Consider the following 6,732-nt stretch of genomic DNA (forward strand, 5'->3'; position numbering starts at 1 on the left):
TGGTTATCTTTTTAAGTGTGAGACTCCATTTTACATTCTTTGCACTGTGTCAAGTCTAGGGGATGCTGGGCACATGATAAACAGCCAACAGGTGGGTGATACTACATTCCATTTTATTACTATGGTCTGAAAAAGTACTGTGGCTTGGAAGGGAGTTCACTAATAGAGTCTGGTTTCTGTGGCAATCTGCTTTAAATGTCTACATATTTTCAGTAATGTCTGAAACACCATTTTAAGGTGAGATTGCTCAATCTTTGCACCAGGCAACCATTATCTGCAGTAGCTAGAGTACTTTTGTTTCAATTATTCTTTCATGAAGGAAACAAGATTAATAGTTAGGAAAGTGTCCTGCAAAATGTTTTAAACTTACAAAAATATTCTATTTAAAATTGACTGGTTTCATAGGTAGTCATTGATGGGAGTGTTCATTTGAAATAAGATTTTTAGAAATCTCTTACTTTAACCAGAGTTAGGAACTTAACCAGAGTCCCCCAAATGAAATTACTAATGATCCTATCAACAAATTATCCTAATTGACCACTCAGTTGTGGCAGCTGAGAATTTAAAGATAAAAGTATTTGAGGACAATATATTGGATGTTGTAAAATTATTAAAATTGGCAGATTCTGTGGTGTTCTTCCTAAGTTGTCCTTTTAGGGGAAATTGCATTTAATTTGCTCTCATTATTATTTGAGACCACTTTCTCTGTAAAGCCCTTGAAGCTACTTTCTTTGTTTACTTCATTCTCTCTTCTTTCCCTCCCTCCTTAGATACTCCATCCCTGGCCTGAACAATACAAGGTTCTGAATAATCTGTCATACCTACAATGAGGTGCTAGAGTGAGAAAAGCGAAGTATGACCCTAACTTTTGTAACGATAAGATGGACTGGCTCCCTAGAGATAACTGGAAGTTACCTGATTTCTTCCTTCCATCCATTCATTCTTCCTTTCCTTCCTTTCTTCTATTTTTCCTTCCATCCATCCATTCTTTTAAAAAATTATTCTGGGGGCACCTGGGTGGCTCTGTCAGTTAAGTGTCCAACTTCAGATCATGATCTCATGGGTTGTGGGTTCAAGCCCCACTTTGGGCTCTGTGTTGAAAGCTCCGAGCTTGGAGCCTGCTTCAGATTCTGTGTCTCCCCCTCTCTGTCTGCTCCTCCCCTGCTCACGCTCTGTCTCTCTCAAAAATAAATAAACAAAAAATTATTCTGATCTTCTGTCATGAAAAGAGAATTGTCTCTTTACTAATGTTGAGCTCTTGAATTAATAAAACAAAATTTTTGATTTTTCAGTTTTCTTTGGAGTCATTTTAAGGGGTGGGAGAACACAGTTACTAATAAAAATGATCTACTTAATTAGTTTGGCATGAGGGATGCTGGGATTCAGGGCATATCACCCCAAAGTATGCCATTTTGGCATATTGATTATTTTGAATTAAAGTTTAACTTAAGAAACAGCCAGTGCCAGAAAAGAACACTCTTGACCCTCTTTTGTCCTGCTGAAAGCAGGAAATAAATCTCCTATGGGAAAGGTACCCTTTCTCATAGCAGGAGGTCAAGAAGACATCCTTATCACCAGAGATGGGGAATTCCGGACCAAGCAGGCCACATAAACAGAGCCTGTCACTTCACTAATAAACTACCCCAAACGCAAACTTTTTCGTCTTAACAATTCTTCAACAAATTTATCATTTCTTTGTCTTAAAAGTATAAAAACTGCTAACTTTGGTCACTTCTTTGTTCCCTATTTTTATGAGCTCCTGTGTGTATGAAATTAAAATTTTCTCCTGTCAATTGGCTTTATGTCAGTTTAATTATTAGACCAGTTAAACAATCTAGAAGGGATGAGGGAAGGTTTTCCTCCCCTACAGGAAATTAGCCAAACTGTTTCTGGGAAGAGTCCAGTTCTCTGCCCAGGATTCCTCTCATTCTGTTGTCTCAAAGTGTGGTTCCCCAGACCAGCATTATCATCACCTGAGAACTTGTGAGACATACAATTTCTGGGGCCCTGAACCAGAGCTAATGATTCAGGAAATTCGGAGACAGGGCCCAGGAATCTGTTCTCACAAGTCTTCCAGGTGGTGCTAAATGCATGCTCAAGGTTTAGAACCTGGTATTTTCTTCTTGGTAGGAAAAAAAGGACCTGGAAGGCCCTATTCTTAGATGTCTACCGTGTTGTCAATATCACACAAAAAAATAGGAAAATATGGTGAAAATGCAGTTAGCATGGCTGATCACAGAGTAAAACTAAATAATGCAATTTTGTCAGTTCAGATTAGGTTCTTCTGTTTTGTTCCATCAGATACTTAGGGGTGATTCTACTTAACCCTTAACAAGACTAAACTGTTACTGTATTAATTGCAGTCTGATGGAAGTCAGCATTTATTAAAGTGCACAAAATAATATTTAAATAATTCATACTTCTATAAGTTATATTTCGATTCCAGTATGGAAAATTTGAGAAGAGGTGAGACATGGCAGGAATTTTTCTAATCCTTAGGTGATTGTTGCTACAGAGGGAATGTATACAAGTGTTTCCAAATTGTGTGGAAATATGAACGCAATCTTACCCCCCCCCCGCCCCGCAGTAAATTTCCATAGTCATTTTTTTTAAATTCTTTCTGTCATGGAATGCTATTTTATTTGAGGGCATGTATTATGTATAGCCAAGCATTAAGGCTTTCAGAAATTGTTGATTCTAACAAACAAACTTCAAAGTTCTTAACATATGGTTGTTGTTGATTGAATTTATCTAGCACAACAAGAAACTAAGATAAGATTTCATTCAACAAAGAACACTATGAAGTATTGCTTTATGGAAATCCATTAGCTGGAACTCTAAAGTTTGAAGTAACATGAGAAATGCAAATAACAACAATATAATTAAACTGTCAAATGTGATAGAGAAATTTATGTGAAAATGCATGTAGTCCCAGTTTTCTTTACTTTCTCCCTCCTGCTTTTAAGGCAACATCAAAACAGTTACTTCTGAGAATATTTATAACCTGTCAAGAGAAAAGACTAGAGACTATGTGGCTATGAATCCCTGAGGGAAAATGTTAGTTTCAAAGCACCATTGATGTAAATATTGCCTCTTTTCTATTTTGTGGAATGGGTTGTTATGCTGATAAATTTGTGTTAAAAACATAATTATCTAAAAGCCACTGGCATAAAAACACCAGTGCATTTTTGTAATAGAATTATAGATATGGGCTCATCTGCAATATAGGAGACATAGTCTTAATACAATGAATTTTTTATGTGAAGAAAAAATAGCACGATGGCAACACAAAGATGTTTAAGAGAAAGTTTGGTATGGTTGTTGGGAGATACTATTAAAAGAAAAAGACATTCTTGCAGAGAAATGTTATTATTTCTGCTAAGCTATGCAAAAGGTGGAACATGTCTAAATTTTCACTCTCATACCAACACTTACATTCTTACACTCACACACACACACACACACACACAAATCCCAGCTCCCAAAACATTTCCTCTCTTCCTCTCCTTGGTTTTTATTTGGTTTTATTTATACACTGAGGTTATTTTATATATTGTGTAGCAAAATATCTCTGCTAACAAATCAACTACAATAAAAATAACCAGGTTACATCATTCATAACTTAACTAATAGAATAGGAAATATTAATGTTCTAAAAGAGGTACTGACTCCTAATTCATGGGAATTAAATATTGTTTGTCCACGGAAAGAGTTTAGAGTCAAAGATGAAGGGAGCAGTTAGAATAACAGTAGACATAGGAGAAAAGAGATGTGTATATCTATGACTATGTTTTCATTTTATTTTTTTATTTTATTTTTTGAGAGAGAGAGCACGAATGTGAGAGAGACAGAGAGAGAGAATCTTAAGCAGGCTTCACCCTCAGTGTGGAGTCTGATGTGGGACTCCATCTCAGGAACCTGAGCCCAAATCAAGAGTCAGGTGCTCAGCTGACTGAGCCACTCAGGTGTCCAATGTTTTTCTTTTTAAAATAGAAAATTATTTTACAGACCTAAGAGAAAGTTTCATTTTAGCAAATTGTCAACTGTTTTTTATTGAATAAGTACATTTGTAATTTTAATTTGTTTAATAATAAAACTCTAATAGTCATTTTCATGAGGCCATTGTGAAGAATAAATAAATGAGATATATATATATATAGCATATGGTATGATTGCAAATGATATATGAAAGTACACATAGAAACATAGAAACTCTAAGCTTTAGAAGAAAACATTTCTCAGGATTTTTAGGTATGCGAAGTTCCCCTGATATAATGGTATGTCAGAAGCCTAGTAGATGGGCTTTAGTTTCGCATCTATTACATGTCAAAGGCATTGACCTAGATCGCATATATTCATTGATTCTATTTAGGTGATCAATGATGCTGCACATTTTCCTGAAGTAATGTACGAGTATTTTTCGGAACAAGAACTGATAATGTTAAAAATAAAGGAAAAAAAAAAGATTTCATTATGCCATTATGATTAAAAAAAAAAAGTAGACAAAAAAAACCCATAACAAACAAACAACCCCCCCCCCCACCCACACACACACACACACACACATGCATAATCTCCTGAAGTCAGGCCTATTTATCTTATCTAAACTCAGGAGTCCCCTTCACCTCCCTTATTTCCATTATACTCACTTCCATTTTATTTCTCTCATGTTCCAACTCCATTCCATCATAATCTTGCCTTAAAAACCACTCTGAAACCAAGTGGGTTATTACAGCATGCTTGTCCATAAGTGATTTTGTGAAAGTAATTTATTGTGACTCCAACTAGGATATTGTTTATTTATTTCTCCTTGGACATTTGTCAGCAGTTGTCTCTTATTTCTCTTGGAGAAAGTGTCACTGGACCCTCTTTTATTACAAAGGAGAATAAGAATCTTCGTTTCCCAGGTTTCTCACCAGTTTCACGTTGGCTTTATTCTAATCAATGTGTTGTTGCTGGTTGTGTGAGGACTGGAGTGAGAATAAAGGTTCAGGATCTGAATAGGTCCATCAGCCAGTTGAATAGTTCATGTCCTGCCAGTTCACTCATAGAGCTTACAGATACATGGTTTCTCCTCTCTACATTAGGAAGTAAGGGGAAGCTATATCCTCTGAATGAAGTGGGAAGTCTTTTAATAACTCTTTCTAATATTTATGTGGTGTATGTATTTCTGTGGCTGAGAGCTTTAATATCTGAATTACATTTTGGGCTTTTGTACTATTCTGGGTCTTCACCACTTGTTACACACATATTTTCAATGTCAATAGGAGAGATACAAAAATTCTTAAATGCTACTTTGAAGAAATCTGTTGATTTATATTTGTTTATTCTGAAAACTCCTTTGAAACTTAAATTTAAATATACTTATAAAATATATTGTTTTTCCCTTCAGAGTGATATAAAACAACAAGGTCCAGGTAATAAGTCTCTGGCAATTAATAATTAACTTTCACAGAGAGGTTTTATGAAATGTATTTTGGGTGATAATAACCCATCTCCAACTGCTACAATATTATTATGAGCCTAAAACTAGTAACACAGATGAAATGAAATCCACAAAGAAAATCACAGGATTTTTAGAACTTTTAGATACTGTATTTGACATTTTAGTAAGAAGTGCTAAGTTGACTTAAACAAGTCAATCCAATTTCTGTGCTCTGTTAATTTTGTTTGTCTTCCAAGTGAGTCAAGATCAATAGGATTACCATGTTCCTCTAATTCAAATCAAGATACTGACCTGCAAATAGATAATTCCATTATCCTCATGGGCATGGTTTTATTATTGGTGTCATTGGTACTTACTGAGTTTTCTTGGTACTTACTGTAATGTCGTGATAACCTGTATTCAACTCAATCAGGGTTTACTAAATGCCTTCAACCATATGCACATGGATTGTATAAGAATACATGGGACTAAAGTCAGTGTTCTAGATCAATGTTAAAGAAAGGGTTACAAAAAGAACTCCAGGATTGTATCAGAGCTGTGCAGAATACCCACTACAGCAGACAAGATCAGATGGTAGTCCTTGTTTGGGGTTCATAAACAATTTTCAAAACAGCAGGCCATTGTTCTCAGCTCTTCGTTTTTTGCGGGTCTGTGAACTCTTCATCAGATGGGAAGTATGATGCTTTTGCTCTTTCTGAAAATGTGAAAATCTTTTGAAGATGATTTTTCTGGTATTATAAGTGGTAAGGAAAAGAAATGAAGGAATTTAGTCAAGTTGTTTGCAAAATATTATGAAAGGAGTCATTTAGGGATTGGTTTACTAGTTTATGGACCTTTAAGAGAATCCTTAGAAGGTTTTGTAAACATTACCAAACCAAGCTTGAGGAAGTATGGCAATAACCCATTAGGTAAATCATAATTCTATAAAAAAAGAGAACCATCTGTATTTCCATTCTGGAAGATCACTCTGATACTGGCATATCAGAATATGGACACTCTTTATGGCCAATAGCAGCAGCAGGATGTCTGGTCTTGGATTTGTCAGTTCCTACTTTCCTGTGGTTTGACATCCTCCACATCACTAACTACTCTGATCAAATTCAGAATTGTGCAAATGGTTGATGTACCCCTCTTTCACATTTCTCAATATCAAGTCTATTGTATTAATCATTAGTACTCTTTTTGCAGATATAGTGGAATTTTATATTTTATATTACAGATTTGGAAATAGTAAATTTATGGTTTGCCCCCTTAATGAACACACAATTATTTTCATTTGTGTCATT

Source organism: Lynx rufus, unplaced genomic scaffold, assembly GCF_022079265.1.
Source record: "Lynx rufus isolate CCGP_SWC_20201006 ecotype Redwood Valley unplaced genomic scaffold, mLynRuf1.p SCAF_15, whole genome shotgun sequence".
Taxonomy (NCBI): Eukaryota; Metazoa; Chordata; class Mammalia; order Carnivora; family Felidae; genus Lynx; species Lynx rufus.